Source organism: Desmodus rotundus, chromosome 2 (genome assembly GCF_022682495.2).
Source record: "Desmodus rotundus isolate HL8 chromosome 2, HLdesRot8A.1, whole genome shotgun sequence".
In the NCBI taxonomy this organism is placed as follows: domain Eukaryota; kingdom Metazoa; phylum Chordata; class Mammalia; order Chiroptera; family Phyllostomidae; genus Desmodus; species Desmodus rotundus.
In genome coordinates, this window is record NC_071388.1 from 46,171,747 (window position 1) to 46,195,774 (window position 24,028).

Genomic DNA, 24,028 nt, shown 5'->3' on the forward strand with positions numbered 1-24,028 from the left:
TGCATTCACAGACTAAACCCCACAGGGAGCATAAAGAATGCCATGTGTTTGGTTGAAGAGGTTCCACATTTTTGCCAATCAGTGACAGCAGTTCATCCAAACTCATGCAACAATAACTCATACTAACAAACAGAACGTTAGTTAGACTTCCGGTTGCTGAGAGAGAAGAGGCAGTGAAAGGAGATTCAGACCTACCACTTCTCTACTATTTTCTCCCTCATCCTGCTTTTTACAAAGAAAAAAAGATTACTGCATTCTTTCTAGGATGTTTCTACTTTGTTTTTATGTTAGTGTTTCTTTCCCCCCAGCAATTTTGTGTGAGCCTGTTGTGTTCACGCTGTGGGACATTGTTCAGCCCCTCTCTTTTCATTCTAGTCCTCGCCCCGCCCCCAGTCATCACTTTACTAGTCTACCAGTACTGGAGGACCGAAGTCAGAAGCCTAGCCCAGACGTGGAGCTGGGTAAAGTGACTGGAGGCAGGTGGGGAGGTCAGGCACCAGCAGGCATGGCGAGCTGTGGCTGTGGGTCTTTTGGTATCCTTTGTCCAGAAAGGACAATGGCAAGACCGTCAGAGAGCTGCTGTGGAAAAACCATAAGTGCTTCCCATGGTGCCCTATTGTTGTCTGTGGCAGAGCCTGAAGTTATGTTGGTCTTGAAGGAGGCTACACCTTTACAGTTAAACAGAATTTCGTGGAGCTGGTTTCCTTTGGCTCATTTTTCTTTAGCGATAGTGGGACTTGGGAACGGGATCTGGAAGATAATCTCTCTTCACGAGGACAAGAGGAGCCATATGTTGGCTTTCTCATTTGTTTTCTCGGTATTTCCCCTGGTCTACTCACCAGGGGGATTGTTATTTTGTCTCCTAACTTTTGGGGAGAGCTAAAATGGACTTCCCTCTGAAGTGAAAGGAATAAAGACAGCATCCCTTATGGAGTGGGAGGCAAACTTGTGAGAGAGTCTTAGTAGGTATGACAGTTGATGCACACCCCAGTATCAGGGTGGGGACATATCCTGTATTAAGTCAGCTAAAAAGTAGCATGCAGGAGAGGGAGGAGGGAAGCGTGCCATGGTCTACCCCAGACTCCTTCACTCTGAATGCTATGAATGATGGTGAGTTGGATCGTGGGTGACTCTCCCTACCTTGAGATGCCCCACATTCTTCACTATACTATGGGAGGTTCCCTTACTGCCTGTCCTGTTCTCTAGGGACACTGATGTAATCTCTGATACTCTGAATCTCTTTGCTCAGCTTGTTTCTTTTAATACGTTATTTACACCCTTTTGTCATCTATCAAAATCCTACTTGTATCACCTTCTCCAAAATGTCTGGCCATGGCCTCGATCCGAAGTAATCACTTCCTTCTCTGGGTTCCCACATACATCTTACTCTGACTCTCTAATTTTTACTTTTGTTATTTCTCCAGCTTTTGCTCTGTCAGACATTGAACATGTAGTCTACGGGAGGCACTGGGATTTTTCATTATCACTTTATTGCCTTCTCCGATGACCCTAGGAAGTGAGTGTCTTTTCACATAAAGAAATGTAAGCTTAGGAGGAGAGATGTTATTCTCTATGGTTTTGTGGCTACTAAGTCTTTGAAACGAGGCTGTTGTCCTTACCCAATGTGCTGTCCTATTCACGGCATATGTGGCGCTCGGGCCCCATATGATAGATACTTCCTTACTTCCTTATAAGAATGTAAGCTTTGTCTCCCCATTTAAGCAACAAGACATGGTTTCTCACTCGTCCTTATGTTCCTCTTGGCTCTTATTATGCTACTGTGTTTTTAGTAGGAATGATTGTGTATGGTCAAATGTATGTCTGTATGTTCTTATGTATGTATATATTTGGATGGATGGCGGATGGCTGGATGGGTGAATGCAGTACTCAGGAATTCTTTTCTTACAGTAAACAGTTTGGAATATGGCACCCTCATTTGAAGCAACTCAGTCTCATTTAATTTCTGAAGTCTAGATTCTTTCTTGCAGTTCTGCCAATCTCTCTTTTTAATATAACCTTTTTTTGAATACGTGAAGGAAAAACATTTCCCTTGCATAAATACATTTTAAAGACAAATATGGGGAAAGGTTTATGGATATTCAGACTTTTTAAAATGAAGCTACATGTTTTCATCTGCTGTATATTATGATATGATATTTGTTAGAAGTATAAGATACGCTTTACTTTATATTTAATCTAAATGTTAGTGCATCTCTGTTACTCTAACCATTTTTATAATTCATATTGTTTTGTTTAAGTTTTTATACATTTTAAAATTTATATCCATTTTATTTTTCATTTTTGTTCCTTTAAAATGTTCTATGCCATTAGTGAAATCCCTAGAAGTAGGTAACAGTTTTTATTAATTGGTAATGCTGGAGTCTTATGCCTCAGCTTATGCTATCTTTTGCTTTTAGTGTACACTCTGCCAAATTTCTGTCCCATCAAGACTTTTCATTCATAGGATCGTTTGGAGACTGGTCTCCTATAACCCAATCAGAGAGGTAGAAAGTTAGAACCAATGGAAATCCCATAGCCCACTGTGTTCCTGGTGTAAATGTGAGAGCTGTAGTGCAGAATGTAAGTTATTTGCTCCAAATGCACAGCCCGCTCGGGCCCAGTTGGCACTAGACCTCAGGCGCCCTCTGAGTCCAGAGTTATCCCAGATCTGGTGTTATATTCTAGTGAGGCCTCTTTTTCACCACACCATAACCTCATTATGCGTCTCATCCCATTCTCACCATGTGCCTTCTATTTGACATACTTGTGTATAAACCTGCCTCCTTCAGGAGACTCAGGATGTTTGGAGGCAGGACTGCCTGACTCATGTCTCTACTCCCAACAGCACCCAGCAAGGGACCTGACCCATAGCAGGTACTCAGTTATGTTTGAGATAATAGTTAAGCCAGAGCACCATGAACCTGCTTATCTGGGCACAGGTTCTGGCTTCTCAAACACTTACTGCGCTTTATGGTTCTGCAGTTCAACCTTCGTGTTGGAATTACTTTCAGTCTCCTCTGCCCATCCCTTGAGCTTTTTAGCTCAAGAATTGCTTAAACCACTGCTACCTTGAAGTTACCGATTACATTTCTCACCTCAGTTATTATATCTGTCATTTCTGGGGTTTGTTTTCTCATTTTTTATTCTGACTGTGAAAGTGGAAAAGTACCCACATGTTTTCCACATCAATTTATATTTATGTGATACCATATGTTATAATTTTCTTTTATAAGGTATTCTGCTAATAATCTTTCTCTAAAGGCTTAGGCACACTTAGAACTAGGGTGTGCTTTTTCTTCCCCAGTTAGTAGCTCTTTAGGCCGTTGGGTCTTTTCATTTTACTACCATTGTCCTCATACTTTCCTTTGATTTTTTTTTTAACAACTGGGTTTCCTCACCTGTTTGGCATGCCCCTGGGTTCCTCAAAACCCTTTTGTGCCCTGTATTATGTGCTTATGAGCATATATGTGTATATATATTAATTAAGTTTGTCTTCATACAAACTTTACCATGTTAAGTGTCTATTCATTTTTGTGGAAAATGTTGGTATGTATGTGTGTATGGCTTCGTCTCATCACCTTCTATTCTCGACTAATGGGGACAGTGGGGTGATGTGATTGATTTTTCTTTTGGTCTTGAAGGTACTGGCCAGCAGTATTCTGTTTTCTATAGTCTGGGCCCCACTGTCCCTGCTTCAAATTTGAAGAAAAAAATAAACAGAAAAAATGAAAACAAAACAAAACCTTAGACTTTGATGGCAGAAAAGGGTATAGATCTTTCTTTTTCTGTTCTCTCGGCAGAGATCAAACTATGTAATATTTTCTACTTCACTTACACATTATTTTCTTGACATGATTTTGAAATTTACCTTTCATTTTTAATCCATTATTACAGTAGATGACCACACAGAATGATTTGTAAAGTTTTCAAGTTCTTAAAGTCAGAGGTGTCTTGTGGCCTGGAGTTGACTTTGTCTAGTCTCTAATTAAAAAGAGTTTTTTAAATTTAAGATTTTTGATAAAATAAATCTATAAATCCATATGGTACAGATTCAAGGTAGCCCTTTCAGTATAATACCTTTATATTCGTACAGCTTTTTGTAGTTCATACAGCGCTTCCATATCTGTAGTTCTCAAAAGCGACCTTACTCTAGCTGTCTGAGCTCGAAGGAGCGGACGGTATTGCCATTGTGCTGAGTGGTGATCTACCCGAAGGGAGATGACTTATCCGATAATCACGTAGCTAATGAAATAGTAGAGGTGGGCTCTGCTCTTCGTGTGCAGGCCTCCTGCTGATTTTAAAGGGGTCTAGTGATTGGACATTGGGCTAGACAGCCTTGTTGATTTTAATTCCATTATTTTATTATTTTGTCATCCTTTTTTGAAATTAATTTTAAAATGGTTGCTCTTTTCACGTAGTATTCCTACATGTAGTTCCTTATACTGTGTAGGAACTACGTAATATGAATTAGGCTTCTGTTTTCAATCTTTGCCTATATTGCTTCCCGTAGGCCTGTAAAGTTAGATCAGAATAGGTGGAATAAATTCTATTCAGTGAAAGAGATTTTGTTTGTACTAGCTCTCTTTGTGGTTTTTGCTACCCTGAGGTTATTAATCCATTCCATGGAGGGGGAGGTATCGGTTATAGGTGATTGCTAATTTAGTGCAGACTAGAACAAAACACCATTGTGAACACCTGAGTCTCCCCCTTGATGGAGGTGACAGCAGGCTTGTTCTTTTTTTGCATTCATTCCGGAGCCATTCTCCATGTCTTAATCACAAAGACTTTGAGTACCAGAATGAGGAAAGAATTTGAAGGTTATCTATTCCAGTTCTCTCACTTGTCAGATGTGGAAACTCAGTGGAAAGTGAAGAGAATGGCTTCCAAAATTACCCAAGAATTTTGGACTGAACTGGGTCTAGAATCCCGCTCTCCTAAATGAGCTCATTCCACTGCATCTCTAATGTCTCACACTGGTGAGGCAAGGCTGCGGCGTGGCTCCTGGGAATCGGTGTGTCCTGGATTATTGACACTTGGTAGAGAACTAAGCCATTAGTGTTGTGAAGCCATGGAGCCTGGTTAGTCATGTGTGTTTTCTCAACACACAGCTAAAATGTGAGGGAACTGCATGGCCACCTCTGGCAATGTAATTAACAATGTACTTTAGAATGGGTTTCCCTACCATTTTTATGTTGAGCATACAGGCCTATTTTGTGCTGCTTCTCTTCTTACAGTCAGTAAAACCTTTTTCTTTTTCAAACCTGGAAGAATCAGTGGTTGAAAATATAGGAGGACTGTGAACTCCAAACAGCGATATCTAACTAGTTTAGACTCACAGTGTGCTCTGCTGTCCCTGGAACCCTAGAGTCTGTGTTCCCTGCCAGGAAAGGTGACTCTGGACTGTGGCTTTAGAGGTACAAATGGGAAATACCTTCCTTAGGTAGTCGTGACAGTTCTGTTAGGTTGCCAGCAATCACAGAAGAGCAATTACAGTTTCTCAGATATTTGTTTTAATTGTGCACGGTCTGTCATGAGGACAGTCACGAGGTCGCTGAAACATCGGCGACTCCAGCAGAGACTCAGGCTGGACTGGCATGTCCCTCTTCTGCCGCTGTGAGCCTCCTCTGCCATGTGGCGTGCAGTGCGTGAGCTTTCACTTCCAGAGCCTCAAGAGGGAGAGAGGTCAAGCCGTTCATTCATTAAAGGGTCAGATATTAATTGTATTATTTTGATCTTTGTGTTGCTTATTCCTGAAAAGAAGTTGTGATTCTGTGGGTGACTTCAGAGCTTACCAAATATTCATAGGCCTTCCTGACCCTCAAAAGGGGCACAATCCAGCACTGATTTGGTAGTCAGGGCATTCACATTCAAGCCTCCATTACACATTGACCTTGGGCGTGACACTTGCCTATTCCCCATGCCCTTCATTTATGAAATTAGCTGGTCATATTATCTTTCAAGGTTGTTTTGAGGATCAAATGCCACAATGAGTGTGAAAATGTTTTATAAACCATACAATACCTTGCAACACTAAGGAATTATATAGTTTTTCAACCATCATTCACTTAAAATAGATTTTTGTGCCAGGTATTCTTCCAGGTGCTAATGTAATTACAATGAGCCACACATAGATTAATCTCTGCCTCATGGAACATACTTCTTGCTGTAATAAAACAACTTTTTATTAATAATAATTAATATTGATATAATTATAAAATAGTATTTACTTACTAGATGCATTTCACAATCCTATACATACTTTTACTAATAATGATTCTAAATTATAATACTAGTGCTATAAGACTAAAGAATGTATAGTAATATAATAATGATTATTACTAATGAATACTGATAAACAGTGATATAAATATAGCACTGATAAATGCTGATAAAACCAATAACAGTGATAGTTTTACTATCACTATCCAAACTGTAAAATTCTAGAACCAAAATGTAAAAATTATCTAATACAACCCCTTTGATTCCTAGATGAGACTAGGTAATTCACTAATATATTTCTAGGAGTTATAGTGCCTTTGCCCGAGGAGTTCTGTAAATAATGAGTCAAAATGTTGAATACAGGCAGGGCTTATTGCCCTGACTTTAGAGGCGCAGAGAAGCCAGGTGCGTTGTTTGGTATCACAGAACAGCAGGTGGGACAGGTGAGCCTCGGTCTGTGGGTCCTTCTGTGGTTGCCAGGGTTCTGTGCCAATGATGAGTTTGGGTGACTTGTTTAGAAGCTACAATGATAGAATTAGGATATGTGAACAGAGTAGATTAAATGTTTTAGAACAAAAAGAAGTTTATGTATTGTTGACAAAATAGCTATCATTTTGTAATCTGTCAGCTTAATTAAATACTGAAGTGAATTCCTTAATAAGGTGATGGATTCCTTATCTTTGTCTGACTTTAGAAACTGAATAATGCAATGTTGTGTGGTAAGGTGTTCTTTAATTTCCTTTATTTTTAAATTATATAAATGTGTATTACTATAGACATGTAATATTTTACATCTGAATAAGCTTAAATGTTTTTCAAGAGTAAAAATACATATAGAACAACAATAAGATATCTCCATACACCTATTAGAATAGCAAAAAAATAAAAAAAAATTACGTGCTGCAGAGGATGTGGAGAAACTGGATCTCTCGTACATTGTTGGGAGGGGTGTGTAAAATGGACCTCTAACTGTTCTGGAAACCTTTTTGGCAGTTTTTTTTACCAAAGTAAACATGCAAATAAACAACTGCATTGACTCAGCAGTTGTACTTCTGAACATTTAATCCAGAGACATGAAAAGTTATGTTTATACATAAACCTGTTCTTGACAACTTTTTCATAATGACAAACTGCTGAAAAAGATTTAAATGACGTTCGATGGGTGAATGCTTAAACAGCCTCTGGTATGTTCAAACAGTGGAATAATACTATTCACCAATACAAAGGAATGAACTATTAATACACGCAACAGCCTGTTTTGACTTTGTGGACATTATCCTTAATAAAAAAAGGTCAATCTCAAAAGGTGGCATATACTGTATGATCTCACTTATGAGACATTATTGAGATGACAAAACTCTAGACAGGGAGAAGAGATTAGTGGTTGCTAGGGGACAGAAATCGGGGATGGAGTGGGGCAGGGAGTAGGTGTTCAAACCAAGAAAAAGCAACAGGGAGCCTTTTTATGGTGGTGGAATGGTTTTCTATCTTGGGTGTAGTGGTGCTACATGAATCTATACATGAAATAAAATTGCGAAGAGCTATAAACACACACAAATGGATGCAGAGTAAAAAATGATGAAAACCAAATAAGGGCTAGTTAACAGTAATGCAATAATGTCAGTTTTCTGGCTTTGGTATTGTATTATACCTATATCAGATGTTGCTACTGGGAGACTCTGGGTGAGCAGTACGTGGGACTCTTCATTCTATCTTTACTACTTTCTGTTAGTCTGTATTTTAAAATAAAATGGTCAGTAATGGTAAGATAAATGCATACACATAAATTTCTTAATGATTTCTCCTCCTTCCCAAGGTGCCATCTTGCATGCACACGGAACTGCCTACATCACACTCTGAAGGTCACTGTCATAATGCATAGTTTATCCCGGCATTTTTCAAAGCTGGCCAGACAACAAAAAAAATTAGGGAACACTTTTAAAATACAAAAGAAAGAAACAGTTTCTAGGGATCATGTTTATCATACAGAATCAGAATCAGGGCTGGAGCCTAGGAATCTGCATTAAAACAAAAAGAAATAACACAAAACTCCCCAAATAATTCTGATTGATGCTCACCCAAAGTTTGGAAGCCGTTTGCTCATTTCAACAACTCTAGCATCCAGTGTTTTAATGCCCTGCGAACCTTCTCCAAGTCTTGGGGTTACACACTCTCTGCTTAGTTAATAATGGTGGCTTTGGAGATTTTATACCTCTTCTATCATATAAACAATGTAGAGATTTAGGGACTGAAATCCCCCATATTGCTATGCTTTCCGTCTGTGCTTTCATCATAAACACCAGTTTTCTGCATATATTGTCCCAAGGAATTTTAATTGGGACCCAAAAACAGAAGTGGATTCTGCTAGAATGCCTCAGTAATGTCCAAGTGCCTGTATTATAGAGTACTTGCTATTGTGTAACATCGGGTAAGGATGCCTGAAATCTCAGCTGATTTTGGGTCACGACGGGTTTATGCAAATCATCTATAAATGGATTCATTATGGATATTATAAAAATAAACCTGACACCTGAGCCTTTGGGCAAATATACCATATAAAGAAATCATATCCTGGAACAGTGATTAACCCTAGAAGCTGTAAAAGAAAAAAAGATAACTTAGGATATTATATTCTTATCATCCTTCCTTAGATTTCCGGTAGTCAGAAACTGGACAGCTAAGCACAGCACCAGGGACAGGTTCCTGGGATGTGACACTTCCGCCCTTTTAGCACTTTGACATTCAACATTTTCCTCATTATCCATTCTTCACATTGTCCTGTATGTTGCTAATTTCAAACAGAATAGACAGCCTACTAGTCAAGATAGACATATACTAGCCACCATAACCCATCAAGTTGCATTCTGTAAGTTAAGTGCAATAAAAAAAAAATGAAGGCAGTGTTGTGGGAGGAATTGGGAAAAGCTGCACAGAGGAGAGGACATCTGAGCTGAGCTTGGAGAATGAGTTAGTTGTTAGCCATGCAGAACAGGGCGGTGGACAACCAAACAAAGGGAACAGCGTGTGCAAAAGCAGAGAAAGGTGCCTATTCTGACCCTTGTAATGTTGGCTGCTCTTTGCTCATGTCCCTGGGCAGTACATCTGGACTCCTGGGAGTAGCTTTGCAACATGAGCAGAGTAACTTCACCCTGAGTTGACTCAAACATCTAGTATGCTCCGAAAGAGCTTTAGGAATAGCTCCAAGAGATGGGGTAGCTCCAGGGAGGAACACAGAGAAGCAAGTGCATACCAATCTCATCACTCTGTGGACAAGAAGCACCTTCCTGATGGTGGTCTTGGACTGAAAGATCACACCTTTCCTCCCCAAGCATCTATCACACTGCAGAATGCAATGTTGCTGTATATGTAGATGTTAATACAAAAAAAGAAGTGCAAAAAGGCAATTGTCCTGAAACTAGGTCAAAGCAGCCTTTTTACCTAATCAAACACACACCCTTAAGAATGTGAGATGTGAGCCAACTGGATTTTTGTTTGTTGGTTGGTTGGTTGGTTCTGTTTTACTTTTTAAACTTCTCTCCAGTTTGTGGTGATGCTGAGAAACAGGAAGCAATGAAAGAAGGACTTTATTATGAAATAAAGATGTGTGTGTGTGAGAATAGTTTTGAAGCACTTTCCCACATAATATCTAATTTAATTGCCACAATATCCTGTAATATTATTATGGTTCCCACGTTAGTGTGGTTCCTAGAGACAAATGAAAAAACCTGACATTCAGGTGACCTGCAGTGAGGCTTATGAATGTAGAAGTCGCATTTCACCAAATTTTACTGTTTTCCCTTAAGTGAAGTATCAGAACTGTAGAATAATCACTGTATAATAATCACTGATATTACTATTACTAAAACAATTTCTCTGGTAGAACATTGTTGAAAGGATATGAAAAACTTTTTAGTGGATTTATTAGTTTATTTCATCCGTAGTCCACTTTGCTTTACCGTTAACCCACTCTTTTCAGCAACACTGGCAAAGATAGGCATCCTCACCCTCGTTCTGCAGAGACTGTAATGCAACGTGAAAAACTAACGTACGGCAAAGCTGGGGTTTGAACCCTGGCCTCCTAACTCCAAGTCTAGTGCTTTTCCTCAGCACTACACTTCATCTCATATTAATGCTATTATTATTTTTTATTAAAAGAAGAAAAATTCTCACTGTTATTTTCCCCCATCATTACCATTCAGAAGTGTTTGAAATTAAATTTTTCCAAGTGACATGCGAAAATTGCTTAGAATTCACCTGCGTGTGGGTGTGTATGAGATGAAGTACTGAAGTATAAAACAGCCAAAGTAATTTCTAGAAGTCATTACGAAGAAGACATTATTTCAGAAAGCTTTTGTAATAACCATTTGAAATATTCATTAATTCAGGTGAATTACTCCATCTTGCTTAAACTTGTTAGATATTATTGGTAGATTTATTGATACTAAGATGAAATTAAAATGATACTTAAATTAGCTGATAATTTTGTTATTGATCTGTTCACATATGTTTTAATGACTTAGTTTTATGAAGTGCTTCCTTCAAGAAAATTATTTACTGGGAAAGAAGTCTCCAAGTTATATAAAGTCTATCTAGAAATATTAGCATTTGAAGTGTCCTTGAAATGTCATACGTGCCCCCCACAGCTTATGTTGTATTTAGAAAGTTGACATATGAAAATGGCCAGTTACCTAACAATATAAACCTATAAGTTTTTTATGTAGCGGCTCTATGGTTACTTCTCAGAAGATTCAGAGAAAAAGAGTTTCCCTGGGGACCGGGCAGGGCTGGAGGACAGAAGAAGGAAGACTCAGGGGAGTCAGCGGGTGAGCATGTGGCCTCCAGCATGAGATAGGTCTGGGTTCGCATTTGCATTTTCCCTCTTACTCTCCCGGAGTTCGGACTAACTCAGTTAAGTAGCTACTTAAACTCGCTCAACTTGTTCTTGTAACGTAGAGGTATTTGTAGCTCAAAGAACTGCTTTCAAAATTGAGTAAATAAATTGGCACAACATCTCGCACAAAATAATGGCTAAACCAATGGGAGCTGCCATTATACTTATTGCCATTATTAAAATTAAAGTTTCCATTAGCTAAGGGGGATAAAATTCATAGTTATTTTTCATCCATAGATTTTAAATTATAATTGTTCAAATATGACTCATGCTGGCCATTTTTGAAATGATCCTTAGTTTTATCCTTGTTTGCTGTATAATAGCATTTTACTAATTGGCATTTTAGGATTGACTTTTCTTTCATTTGTCCCTGCTAGAGTTATGATATGTCGATGTGTCCTTCTTTGACTTTGCATAACTATGCCTTCCTTGGAGAGAGACTTTACATGAACTGTGTCAACATGGAAAAAATAGAACATTCATATTCATAGTATCTAAGAAGAAGCATCTTTTTTGTTATTGAACTACTATAGATAATACAATTGATCATAAAGCAAACTGTATAAAGTAAACTGATGATTTTTTAATTAATTTAAAAAATATTTTGTTTTCCAAAGTATCAAATAAGGCAGAGAATATTTAAAGATGTTACTAATTATATCAACGCAGGAAAATAATTAATTTAAGGAATTTCATCTTGGATCCCATTCCTCTCTCTGATTCATACTTGGGATTCAGCCAGTCTCCTGAAATTGTGTTTAAACTTGGTCCATGTGTATATCTTTTACAGGGAAAGGGCTCATATGTTATCAAACCCTTAAAGAGATGCTTAACTCATTAAGAAAGATAACATCCACTCCTTAAGAGATCACCAGTCTTCCAAGTCAGTTCTATTAGGCTGCTTAAATGAAAGCCAGGTTTCCATTTTCCTGTCACCAAATTTAGGAGGCAATCAAAGTCTGAAGAGAAAACTGAATATTAGGTGGTGATGGTCGTTGGGGTTGTAATAATTACATAAGAAAATATGATGCACGTACTATATAATATATATTGTGTATAGATAGTCATATCATTATATGTGATTTCAATACACCTTCATATATATTTGCACATCTCCTCTAGGCAGTGCCTATGCGAGGTGATAAGGCATGAGTTTTCTCCTTCAAGAGGGAGGCCACGCAGGATCTTCTCCCCATTTGAAAGTTGAGCAGTTGGTGATGAGACTGCTTGTATCAGCCCAACAGGTAGAAAGTAGTCAAGAGGAAGTTCTCTAGTACTTTATACTGCACCCTGCTTCCTTTGCTTAGCATATACCTACCCAATATATGTAATTTTTAAATTTATTTATCTTTTTGTGAATTTAAAATGTCATATTTGTTCTGCTTCCATTATTGCAGTTTTGAATGATGATTCATCAGTGCAGTGGCCTATTTTAGTGAACCACAATAGCTTGGGTAGAAAGAAAAAAAGATTCAACATACTCAGGAATGGAAAGCAGCCATCTTTTTATAGCTAAAATTGCAAACATCTGGCAATTACTCTATTCTACCTCCCTTCAAAAAGAAGAATCATCTCTTCAACTGGAGCCTGCCGCTGTGTTTAATCAAGGCAGCTATGCAAGCCTCAAGGAGCAATAGGTTTTGATTCAAGGAGGCCATTGCCTAACCCAGTTGGCTAGAGTCTCTTTGGAAAGTACACCATTTAATGCTCCCCATATGCTACTGTGTTACATAATGACAATAATGATGATATGGCAATCAATGGCTATAGAAAAATTCCCTTTTGCTTTTTATGCCCTGGCTCATGTGTGGTGGCTATATGGCAGCTTTAACATTGTGAAAGTTAACTGTTCAGGTCAAGTATGCCTCTCTCCATCCTATGAAGCTTTTGGTACTCCTGGAAAAAAGGATCAACTGCATCAATACCATCAACAATTACCAATTTGATTTTATTATAAACTGGTCTAGTAAACTGTTGAAGGGACAAATCAGTTTCTTCTTAAAGCTTGACTATGGTCTTGTAGTCAACAAGCAATCCACCGTGGTTATGATCCCTTAGTACCCCACCCTTGTTTCTTATTGTGATAATTGTTTGTGAAACTGGTTCTTCCCTCACTGGCAAAAAGTCAACTCTGATGGCAGGGGAAGTGAGAATGGCTGGTGGTTTGCAATAAGGGCTGAGAGTCAGAACTTCTGCATTTTTCTCTTGGGGCCAGTGCCAGCTTTCACCCTGGCCTTGACCAATGCCTTTACCTTTCTATTCCCCATTTACCTTTCTCTTCCTCTAGACAGCTGATGGGTAGACATGGACTTTTGCTTTCCCAGGTTCTGCCAACCTGCAACCACTGTTGCCTTTTGCTATAAGGTCTTAGTCAATAATTATCAGTAGTTAGGAAGGAATGGGAAAGATGTAGTAGAAAGGAAAAAAAAAACAAGGTTCAGTGGCATGGTGATTTTCAAAAACAATCTTCAGTACTGAGAATAGGCTGTTTTCATGTTATGGTACTTGGATATCATAGAAGTTCAATAAACATTCCTTTTTTTTTTTTTGCTTTCTTGCTTTTGGTAGAAGTGTGTTCAATACCAAAGCCATAGCTTTTTCCTTGATGTAATAATTTCACTAAGCGTTCTCTCCTGCAAGTATTCCCAAAATCCCAGTGAATTTTGCAAACATCTCATTAACGTAAATGAAGCTTTAGAAGAGGTGAGATTGTGACTAGGAGTTTTCTGGAGAGAGAGACAGAGAGACAGAGAGAGAGAGAGAGAAAGGAAAGGAAGGAAAGGAGAGGGGAAGGGAGGGGAGGGGAGGGAGAGAACAAGAGCTCCTAAAACCTAAAATGTGTATCTTACTCAATAGAGCAGAGCCAGATAGAGTAACAGTTTTTAGAACTTTCAAAAGTGTGTTCCCCCTCTTCTCTGTCGTCATCCAATGCATTATTGATAGTTCTGGCCTTTCTCCCTTATGAGCACATCTTAGGACTTGAACTCGTTTATTAGAGCCACTGTTCTAGCCCAATTGCTTATTTCTTTGATGACCTGCTAAAATGGAAAAGGTTATGCCAATGCCTCTTATCACATTTTCCTTTTACCTTAGGACTTAAAATCTGCCAGCTCTCTAGACCACAGCCAGTGCTATATTTCAGGGGGCTTTAACTATCTCTCGATGGTTCTCTATTGTCATTATATGCATCATCACCTGGGACCTTCAAAAAAATATCAAAACTCGGGCCCCACCCTCATAGATCCTAATATAATTGGTCTGCAATGGGCACCTTTTTTATTTTTTAACACTTACCAGGTTTTGGAACTACTGAGGCAGGTCAGTCTCTCACCTGATACTTGAGCTTGTACCATCTCACACAAGGTTTTGTTAGGCTTGTCTTTACTATTTCTAGTGCAGGAAACTGAAACTGCCCTTTCTGTCTTTGAATAGCTCTGATTTTTTTTTTTTTGATAATTTGTCTTTATTTTGATTTGAAATCTTCATAAAATATGGACAAGTCTCTATCTTATAAATTTGTAATATCTAGCCTTGGAGTTTAGTTGTACGCATCTGCCCTCCAAAAAAAAAAAAAAAGAAAAAGAAAAAGAAAAAAGAAAGAAGAAAAACAAAACCAGAATGCAACAAAAGTAAGAACAAACTATAGCAATGTGATCATACTTCCACAATGGTGACCCAGTCCTCATTAAAGGAGAGCTCTTTCTTCACCACTTTTGAGTTACAAACTCTGTGAAGAGAATGGTGAAGAGCAAACAGACAAATAAAGCAAGTCCTTAGTCTAGTGAGGCAGTGTCAGAGTTACCTTGTCAACTAGGTAATTTGGCTTTAAGAGCAGCAACCCTGTGCTGGTCATCATTAAGTTCACGTTGCCTAATATGGTTGAGGTATGGAGGAACCATTCAATAAATATTTATGGAATAAATGGTAGTTATAAGTATACTAAGGTTGCTTAATATTCAAAACTGATAGTTTTAAGTGTAACACTATTTAAGAAAATACAGTGGGAGAAGGTCCCTTTTGCAGCAGAAATAAAGACTAAAATACCTAGGCATAACTTTAATAATGGAGATGGGGCTTCTATAGCTTAACAACAACAACAACAAAACCAAAATGGAAGTCCTCAAGCTTTCTGGAAGAACATAGGACTTAGTAGCAATCTCTTTGGTACAAATATACCCCCTTAGACAATCTTAAGTTTGCTTTCATTTGAATATTTGGTGGAGATGAGAGCATATTTTATTTATAGGGTTACTCATGTTCCCTTTGCATTAAAAGGCAATTTCCCCATCCTTAGGTTAAACCGGCTGTTCCCCAAATACACCTCTGGTCCTAGCTCTGCCCTTGGAGATTGCGAAGAGCAAGTCCTCTTCCCTGTATGAGGCCTTCAAGCCCCCGAGAAGTTTCTCACCCATTTCTCCTTACCTACTTCTAGCTGAACTGTTGCATTGCAGGTTTCCTAAAGCTTTTAATTATTTTATTCAGCCTGTCTTAGAAAGCCTCATTTGTCAAGGCCTAGAATTGAACATAGTGCCATTATTGAGTACACATAGAGAATGGCAAAGTTCTCCAGGAGAATTCTTTTTTCCTGAAGAAAGGTGTAAGTACCAAGAGCTGCCTTTCCAATTTTAGCACAGTTTGTCAGATGCAATTACAGGACTGCTCTAGATGGTATTATAATGGTTGACTTTCCAAAAAAAAAATCATGTATAGAACAACACACAAAGCCCAAAGTGAGTAGAAGGAAGGAAATAATCAAGATCAGAGCAGAAATAAACAAAAGAGATTCTAAAAAAATCAATACCAAAGATCAGTGAAACTAAGAATTGGTTCTTTGAAAAGATAAACAAGACTGACGAACTAGACTAGACTCATCAAGAAAAAAAGGGAGGTTACCCAAATACTGTATTTTTCGGACTCTATGACTTACTGGACCATAAGACGCACCTAGGTTTTAGAGGAAAATAGGAAAAAAAATTCGAAGCAAAAAATGTTGTCCTGCTCCTGCCTCCTGTGACCCCTTTCTACCTCCTCCCCCCACAGTGAGCCAGGTAAGCTACATTCAGACTATAAGATGCACCCCCATTTTCCTCCCAAATCTGGGGAAAAAAAGGATATTTTATAGTCCAAAAAATACAGTAAATAAAATCAGAAATGAAAGTAGAGAAGTTACAGCTGACACCAAAGAAATACAAAGGATTATAAGAAAATATTACAAACAACTATATACCAATGAATTGGAAAATCTGGATGAAATGGATAAATTCCTAGAAACATACAATCTTCAAAAACTAAATCAGGAAGAATCAAAGAATCTGAGTAGACAGATTACAACTAGTGAAATTGAAGCAGTAATTTAAACACTCCTGACAAACAAAAGCCTTGGACCAGATAGCTTCACAGGTGAATTTTACCAAATATTTGATGAAGAACTATCATCTATCCTTCTTGAACTATTCCAAGACAAATTCAAGAGACATCTCCCAAGCTCATTTTTTGAGGCCAGCCATTATCCTAACTTCAAAACCAAATACAGACACACAAAAACAGAAAATTAGAGGTTAAAATCCCTTATGAACACAGATGCTGCAATCATCAACAAAATATTAGCATACTAGATCCAGCAATACATTAAAAAGATAAAACACTATGATCATGTGAGGTTTATTCCAGGGATGCAAGGTTGGTACAGCAGCCGCCAATCAATAACTGTGATGCACCACATTAAAAAATATGCATGTAGTTTTGAAAGTGCATATAGTTTTTTCCCCCACTATAAATGGAAAAAAATACAGTCTTTACGGGTTGTAAAGTCAGTAAATGAAGTTACACTTTTCCTGGGATCAGATTAAATAGTTGAAGACAAATAGGATTTATACTTGAATAAATAAGTTAGAGTTCTTGGAACCCAAACAGGTCTAAATTTTGAGGAAACAAACTTGAAACACTAGAGTTCAGAATGAGTAATAATAAAGGCAAAACTTACATTATTAAAAAATCAGAATTACTTACATGCTTATTTTTTGCAATGGTTTTTCCTGACTTATCCTGTTCATGAGTCTGTCATCTGATAGCTGTTTACTTTTAACTTTACTTTAGTATTTAGAAGGATAATGTGCTACTTTCCCTCTGATGATACCAGTGATTTCTGATGTGGGTGTTGCACTTACTTGCCACCATTACCTGACTGTAGTTTGCTGAGAGCATGGGTTCATTGGAAAAATGAACAAACCTCTTAAAATGTAACATCCAATACAGGTGATGCAGTGGCAGCAGTAGTTCCACAGTTATACTTACCTCTGTGAGTTACTATTGCATGAGTTTCTTTGGAACATAGAGAACACACAGAGTAAGAAAGGTAGGTGACTCAACACCCGGAGCCATCTGGAGAGGAAGCACTGGCAAGATCATCTCCTGGAACTTCTAAAAAAAAAAATCTCTGTGACAATTGGAGAAGACATAGGCACAATTCAAAACCCCATGGGTATGGCCAAGTTCAGTAAAGTTGAAAACACTTCTTTTATACTATCACTGATAAGTTTGAGCCCTCTGACTCTGCCCTTCTCAAATATTTTGGTATTTTTTGGTTACATAAATTTTATTTGTTCTTATTTTCCCTTTCAATTCATTCAGCTGTGTCATAATTAAGTTTTTTTCTTTCCAGGTTTTCTGGATTTTGAATAGTTTTCTTGTTTCAAAGAGCTAGAGCCACATTTCCTTTAAAAATAGGGGTTTTTTGGGGTTTTTTTTTTTTGAGGCATGTTTTGCTAGTTGTGAATTTGTAGCATTCTTAACCAGTCAGTCTCATGCAGTTTCCTTTGTATTGGATATAGCCCAGATAAAAATCAACCTGTATGAAAATATTGTCAGTTCTAGACTGAACTTGTCATTGGAAATATATTGCTTCTTATTCTAGAAAACAGTGTCAGTTTGTGGCTGAGGAAGGAGTCATTTTAGGACCCGTGCTCCTCTTGGGGACTACCAGGGAATTTTCCTCCTCTGGAGCAGCTGCCAGGAGGCTCGTTGGTAACAGACCAGTCGTTACTAGAAGTGGAGAAAGGCCAAAGCTAGAGTCGCAGAGGGAATCTCAGGGCACGAGGCGCGTAGTTAGGATCTGGGCATCATGCTTGAAGTGCTCCTCAAACATCCTGTTTTCAGAAACAAACCCAGCCCTAGTAGCACCTGTTATTTCTTCCCCAGAGAATAAAGGTATGATTCCTGGTCAATCATCTATTGCAGAGCTTGACTTTGTTTTGAGTACAATTTCAGAAGTGTGCGTGGATACTCAATGAAAGGGGAGAACAAAAGGGCCTGCTGGAATAAAGGACATTTTACCTCAGCTACACTGTAAAGGTGGTGGCGACTGATCAAGAAGGCAGCCTTGCGCGTGGCATGAGTTAACCAAGGGACACGGTCCGGCAGAAAGGACTCCTCTCTCCTACACACTTCATGGGCACACAAACATCACAAAACCACACTGGGCTAGCTTCCCCAATTGTAAAACAATGCCACTGAACAATATTATCTCTTCACTTCCTTCTTGCTCTAAAATTGTACGAAAATGTGATTCAGCTACAGAAACTGCATGAAATTAATTAAGCCTGAAAGGGCATGGGAGTAACATTTTTCCCATGGAATATCATGGATTTAGTCAGGCTGTGACATGGGCCATAGATGCTGCATTCTCTGTACCTTCCACGTGTTCCTCTGCTGCTCCCAAGTCCTCTCGACCCTTCCATTCTAGGCCTATAGGCTCCCTTCGCCAGAGCCAAATATACATTCTTGTTCTTAACTACATATGCTTTCCAAGGGACCTAACATTTTATTTGGTCCTACTATATGCCAGGTATCTGACATATCTTCTTTATTTGGAATTTGGCACTAATATTCTCAGTGTTCAAATAATGAAACTAGGCTCAGAAAGATAATGAGTTGTGTGATATTTCAAGATTAATACATAATGAATCCTTGATTTGAGTCCACTATCTCTAATCCAAATTTCATGATCTTTCTATTGTATTTTGTATCCTGACTCCCCAAATCTATACAAGACATATTTGCTATATGTGCTCATACTGAGATATAGATATATATTTCTACCTATCTCCATGTTTCTGTCTGTCTATATGTGTCTGCCTATCTATCTATCCATCTAAAGAGACATGTCTATATCTTTGAGAGTGTGTCAAAATGAAACCTTGCCAGAGGACTTCTATTTTTAATAGAAACCAGAGCCTTAACCTAAAGGTGTAAAATTCTAATGAGAAACATTTAGATCTCAATTAGGGGAAGATTCTGGGGGTCATGGTGTCTTGGTTATATTCTGAAGATGGTTTGTGCACTTGAGTTTGTGATAAGAAGAGTGTCACAACAAAACAAAAGTTCTTCGAAGTTAACTTCGTAGTGAGGAGGAGAGTCAAATAAATACATGAATGAATGGGAGGCTGGCCACTTGAATCTTCTGGATAGTGTAAGGGATGATAAACTGGTCAGAGATCCAGAATCTTTGTTGCTTTTTTCTAACCACTTTTTAAAAAAACTTCCTAGTCTGTTTTGAGGGCATCACATCTTTAAAAAGCAACCTGTAACCTTTTTTTTTTTTTTTTTTTAACTGAGATGTGTGTGTTGGGGAAGTGGATGGGAGTCTCAAGGGATTGGAAGAAGAGCTTAATCTGAACATTCACTCTTTTATTCATTCAGCAAACATCCACTGAGCATCTAGAACACTTAAGGTGTTCAGCCAACAGCTGTGTAGAATTAGAGATAAACAAGATGTGAACTTTATTTCGGTTGTGTACTTTAGAAAAAAGAGGGGGGACTGGAGGACTCTGGCTAAGAAGCTATTACTTGTAAGGGTCCCCTTGCATTCTTGTTTTTATTCATGCTAGAGATGAACTCAGAACATTTTTTGGTCACTCTATTTACCTGTGAAATAAAAAATAAATAATATTAAAAATAATGAGGTGGCGTGGGACCTTGATACATATTTTAATACAAATGTTGGCTGCTGTAATGTTAGATACAGTTGATCCATCATGACCACCATTTAAAGGAAGACAGAAAAATCCGTAGACCCTTGTTTAAAAAAAAAAGAAATTTGGAAATCTTGGTTTAACGGTTGTGTGAGAGTTAAGCAAGGCCGTTGTTTTGTAACCAGGCCCGATGATCTTGTACAAGCCACTCAGGGTGTTGTCTGCACACCGTGTCTTTGCTGAGCACAGTCACCGGGCATAAGGGAAAGAGTGGTAGTAGAGTGTCTTCTAGCAACCAACCCCAGGAGAAAGGGAAAATTATTCAAATCTAGCCATCCAGCCAGATCTTCTGCAAGTCTGCTGAAAGTGCTCAGGGACATGACTTGTTTGTGGTAGGTCCTATAGCTGATTTGAGTCTCTCTTGAGAGAGAGAGAGAGAGAAAGAGAGAGATAGGGTGGTCAGGGCCCAAAGAACCCTTGTTTCCTAAAACAGGAACGTGGTAGTCCAAAGCAAGAGAGGTTGTGGGAAGAGAGAGGTAGTGTCACTTCATTGTGCCCGTTACTTCCAATCGAGGTCTAGTTTGTTCTCCCAAGGAACAGGAATGTGAGGCCTAGAGCTGGTATTCCTGGTTTTATAAACTTGTTTTTGCCCATCTTGCTTGTTAACTGTGTAGCAGTTAGCTATTAATATTTATCACTTAAAGACATTGGTCCAACTTAGTGGCTTTAAAACTTTTTTGGCCCACATTGTAGTAAGAAATAAATTTTATATTGATGATTACGTGTACATGCAGACACAGTCACATATATATGATATGAAAGAATATTTTGCTTAACTGTATATACTCTTTATATGATGTACAATGATGTTTTATATTCTATGTCAGTTTTAGAAATTAATTTTGGAGATCCAGTACATGGATTTTATTAGACATTAATGAGTTTCCTCCTATAGTTTGAAAATCACTACTCTAGGGTCAGTATTTGTGTTCTACTTTAATATTATTAAAATGATGCCAGGCAGCAAGTTTAGTCATGGTGAAGAGCTCTTGGCCAACACTGTGATGTTCAGAGTAATGGTTATTTAAGCTAAATATTTTCTTGTCATCTGTCAAGTAGATAAATTCTAAGATCCTGGCTGGAAATTTAGGAAAAAATACTGGGGCAATCCCTCTTGGCCTGTCAGCAGTTTAAAAAGGTGCCATGGTGTGTCCAAGAAGCACTGGACTGAACTCAGGAGACGTGCTTCCACTTGGACACATCCTTTTCTCACTCTGAGCCCCTTGCTTAATGATGGGATTAAATTAGATAATGTCATAACTTCCTTTTGACTGTAATATCTTGGCATTTACAGCTGGAAGGGGCCCCAGAAATCACCCAGTCTGATCTCTTTATTTAGAAGATTCAGTTCTAGAAAAAGAACATCCCTATTTCCTTTAAGGCTTGGCATGAGGAAGAATGGTGGTGGAAGGAGACTCGACTTTCGTGGTGAACACACAAGACAATATACAGATGACGTGTTATAGAATTGAATGCCTGAAACCTGTATAATTTTATTAACCAATGCCACCCCAATAAATTCAATAAAATAATTAGATAAAAATGTACACAAAGGATTGACTCCTAGTTCCTCACTTTGGAATAGGAGTCAAGACACGTATGTACAAACTTAGGTCAAGGAAAGGTACAGTTTGTTAAACACTATAGTCAGGGCAGAATTAAAACTTAAAAACTCAGGGGAAGGTTAATATAATCAGGCTGGGAAGATAAAGGCTGAAGACTATGCTTGTATAGGAGGAGGAAGCTTTGGGCTGGACTTCGAGGAAAGCAAATGGTTCATACCTGCAGATGTTGATGATGGAGGGCATTCCAGGTGGACTAAACATTGTCAGTAACAGAAAATGGAGTCTTAAAAGTCTCCTCCGAATCTTGTTTTCTGACTTCTGTGAATTCACCAGCTTGACTTTTTCCCTCTTGAAAATTTTTATATTTTATGATTTCTTTTCTTCCCAACTGATGCGAGCCCTGAATAGTGATCTATTTATTGCCCACTGCTAGTGATTTTGTGTAGTTTGACTAAATAATATCTACGGTAGTACTGCTGCTAGGAGACACATGCTCATATAAATACAAGGCATTATTCCGAATCAGCAAAAAGGTAAATACGGAAATACAAATTAATACCTGTGATAGTTTCAGAACAGAAAGTGCTTGGATTTTTTTTTCCTTTTAGACAGGACCACTTTGATTCGATCTTTTAGTAATTTATAAACGATGGGAATATCCTGAATTGTTGGGATATTGGAAATACTGTTCGTAGTGATGTCACTTTCTGAACAAGACAGATTAGGTTATTAAGTCAGTTAAGGGAAATTACTGCAAAATCCAGAATGATGTTGAGGGCTTTGCGTTTGTAATTTTGCTGCCATTTTGTGCTTTTCCTTGAGCAGGCTCCAGGCTCTCACATTTCTTAATCAGCCATCCTATTCTCTGAAGCTTTCCTTTTGGCATCACGAGACAGAAGGGCGTAGTGCCGTGTACAAGGTCATTTACTGACCTGCTTCCCTCCACAGGCCTCCTCTAGAGCAACGTTCCCACAGATTGTACTCCCAGTACTTCCTCTGTGTCAAAGCTAATATTAGCAATGACAGAAGTAATTAAAATTCCTTAATATTACATGGTATTTTATGTTCATGGTACACATTCACTGTTATTGTATTTGACCCTCAAAACTCTTCCTTGATAGGTCAATGGCAGGGTTACTCTCCCCACTTTGGAGATGACAAAGCTGAAGTATCCAGAGGTGGTGTCAACTAGTGTCCCTCACCTATGAAGTCTGGATGCCAAGACCTGGGTAATAGGGTTCTTGACTCCTGACCCAAGGGAGATTAGGTGGGTCATGGAAGGTCACTGCTCATGTACAGTTCAGATGATCTATTTGAATACTTTTCATTTTAGATGAAGAAACTGAGGCTGAGAGGCATGGAGTTATGGGTATTTCGGGGCTCAGTCCACAGAAGCAGGTTTTTGATTCTGTCTCAGGTGGTTAACATAGTGTCCCACAGATTCAACACTCCCCAGGTCCCCTGCTCTGATCACGGGAGTGTTAGTTCAGATATTACTTGAGAAGTATGAGTGCATTTTGTAAATAACTCCTGTTGGCTGCTGACGTCTTCCGTGTATAGTTAATGTTCTCTTAAGGACCCAATATATGTCTGGGACTATTAATTGCCTTTGGAAAAACAACAAAAAGTTAAGATCTGGAACCTACATTTTAAAGGTTCAAAAGTGTATTTTATTTTTAGACTTAAAAAATATTGAACCAATTAGAAAATAATGCAGACCTTAAATTCAGTAGGATTTTTGATAAAGAATGCTAATTTTTAGGTTTGGATAGTCCAAAGTACCTGGATTCTAAATATATAGGACAGATACAGATTCGTTAAGGGGTGAGCAGTGGGGGGGTGGGTTGGTGGATGGAAAGCAGGCAGTGTTGGGGTGGGGTGGTCTGAAGGAATAGAGCCATGTGACTCTGATGGGGCATGAGATGAGGAGCAGAGGCCACCGGGAGCTCTAGGTCTCCTGAGTATAGGAGGGAAGGTCAAAGGGAGGAAAGGTAAAGACTCTTCCGGGTCTTCTGAAGACTGGGGCCTAGAATCGTCCTGTGAGTTAAGATGTAATCTCCTTGGAATTAGGGACCACATTTCACTCAGCCATTTGTATAGTTGCTCACATTATAATGATTAGAAATTAAGATGATGCTCTTTGACGTGAGCAACCTTCCAAAATAGCACTTGATGCTGCTGATGAAGGAGACTTATGCATGTCGCTTCTTCTGTAGATTTTAGGCCTAAATGGATCTGGGAGGATATGAGAGCTTTCTTTTCAAGTGTCTGCATTTGAGTGACATGCTAAGTAATGCCTGGATATCATCTGGGGAGTGCTTGTA

General features: G+C 38.5%; 1 protein-coding gene across 11 annotated transcripts in view; it reads left to right on the forward strand.

The window, feature by feature from the left end:
* LPP (LIM domain containing preferred translocation partner in lipoma) overlaps positions 1-24,028 on the forward strand; it is a 633,676-nt gene that overhangs the window by 209,730 nt on the left and 399,918 nt on the right. The gene's annotated exons all lie outside the window — the stretch shown is intronic.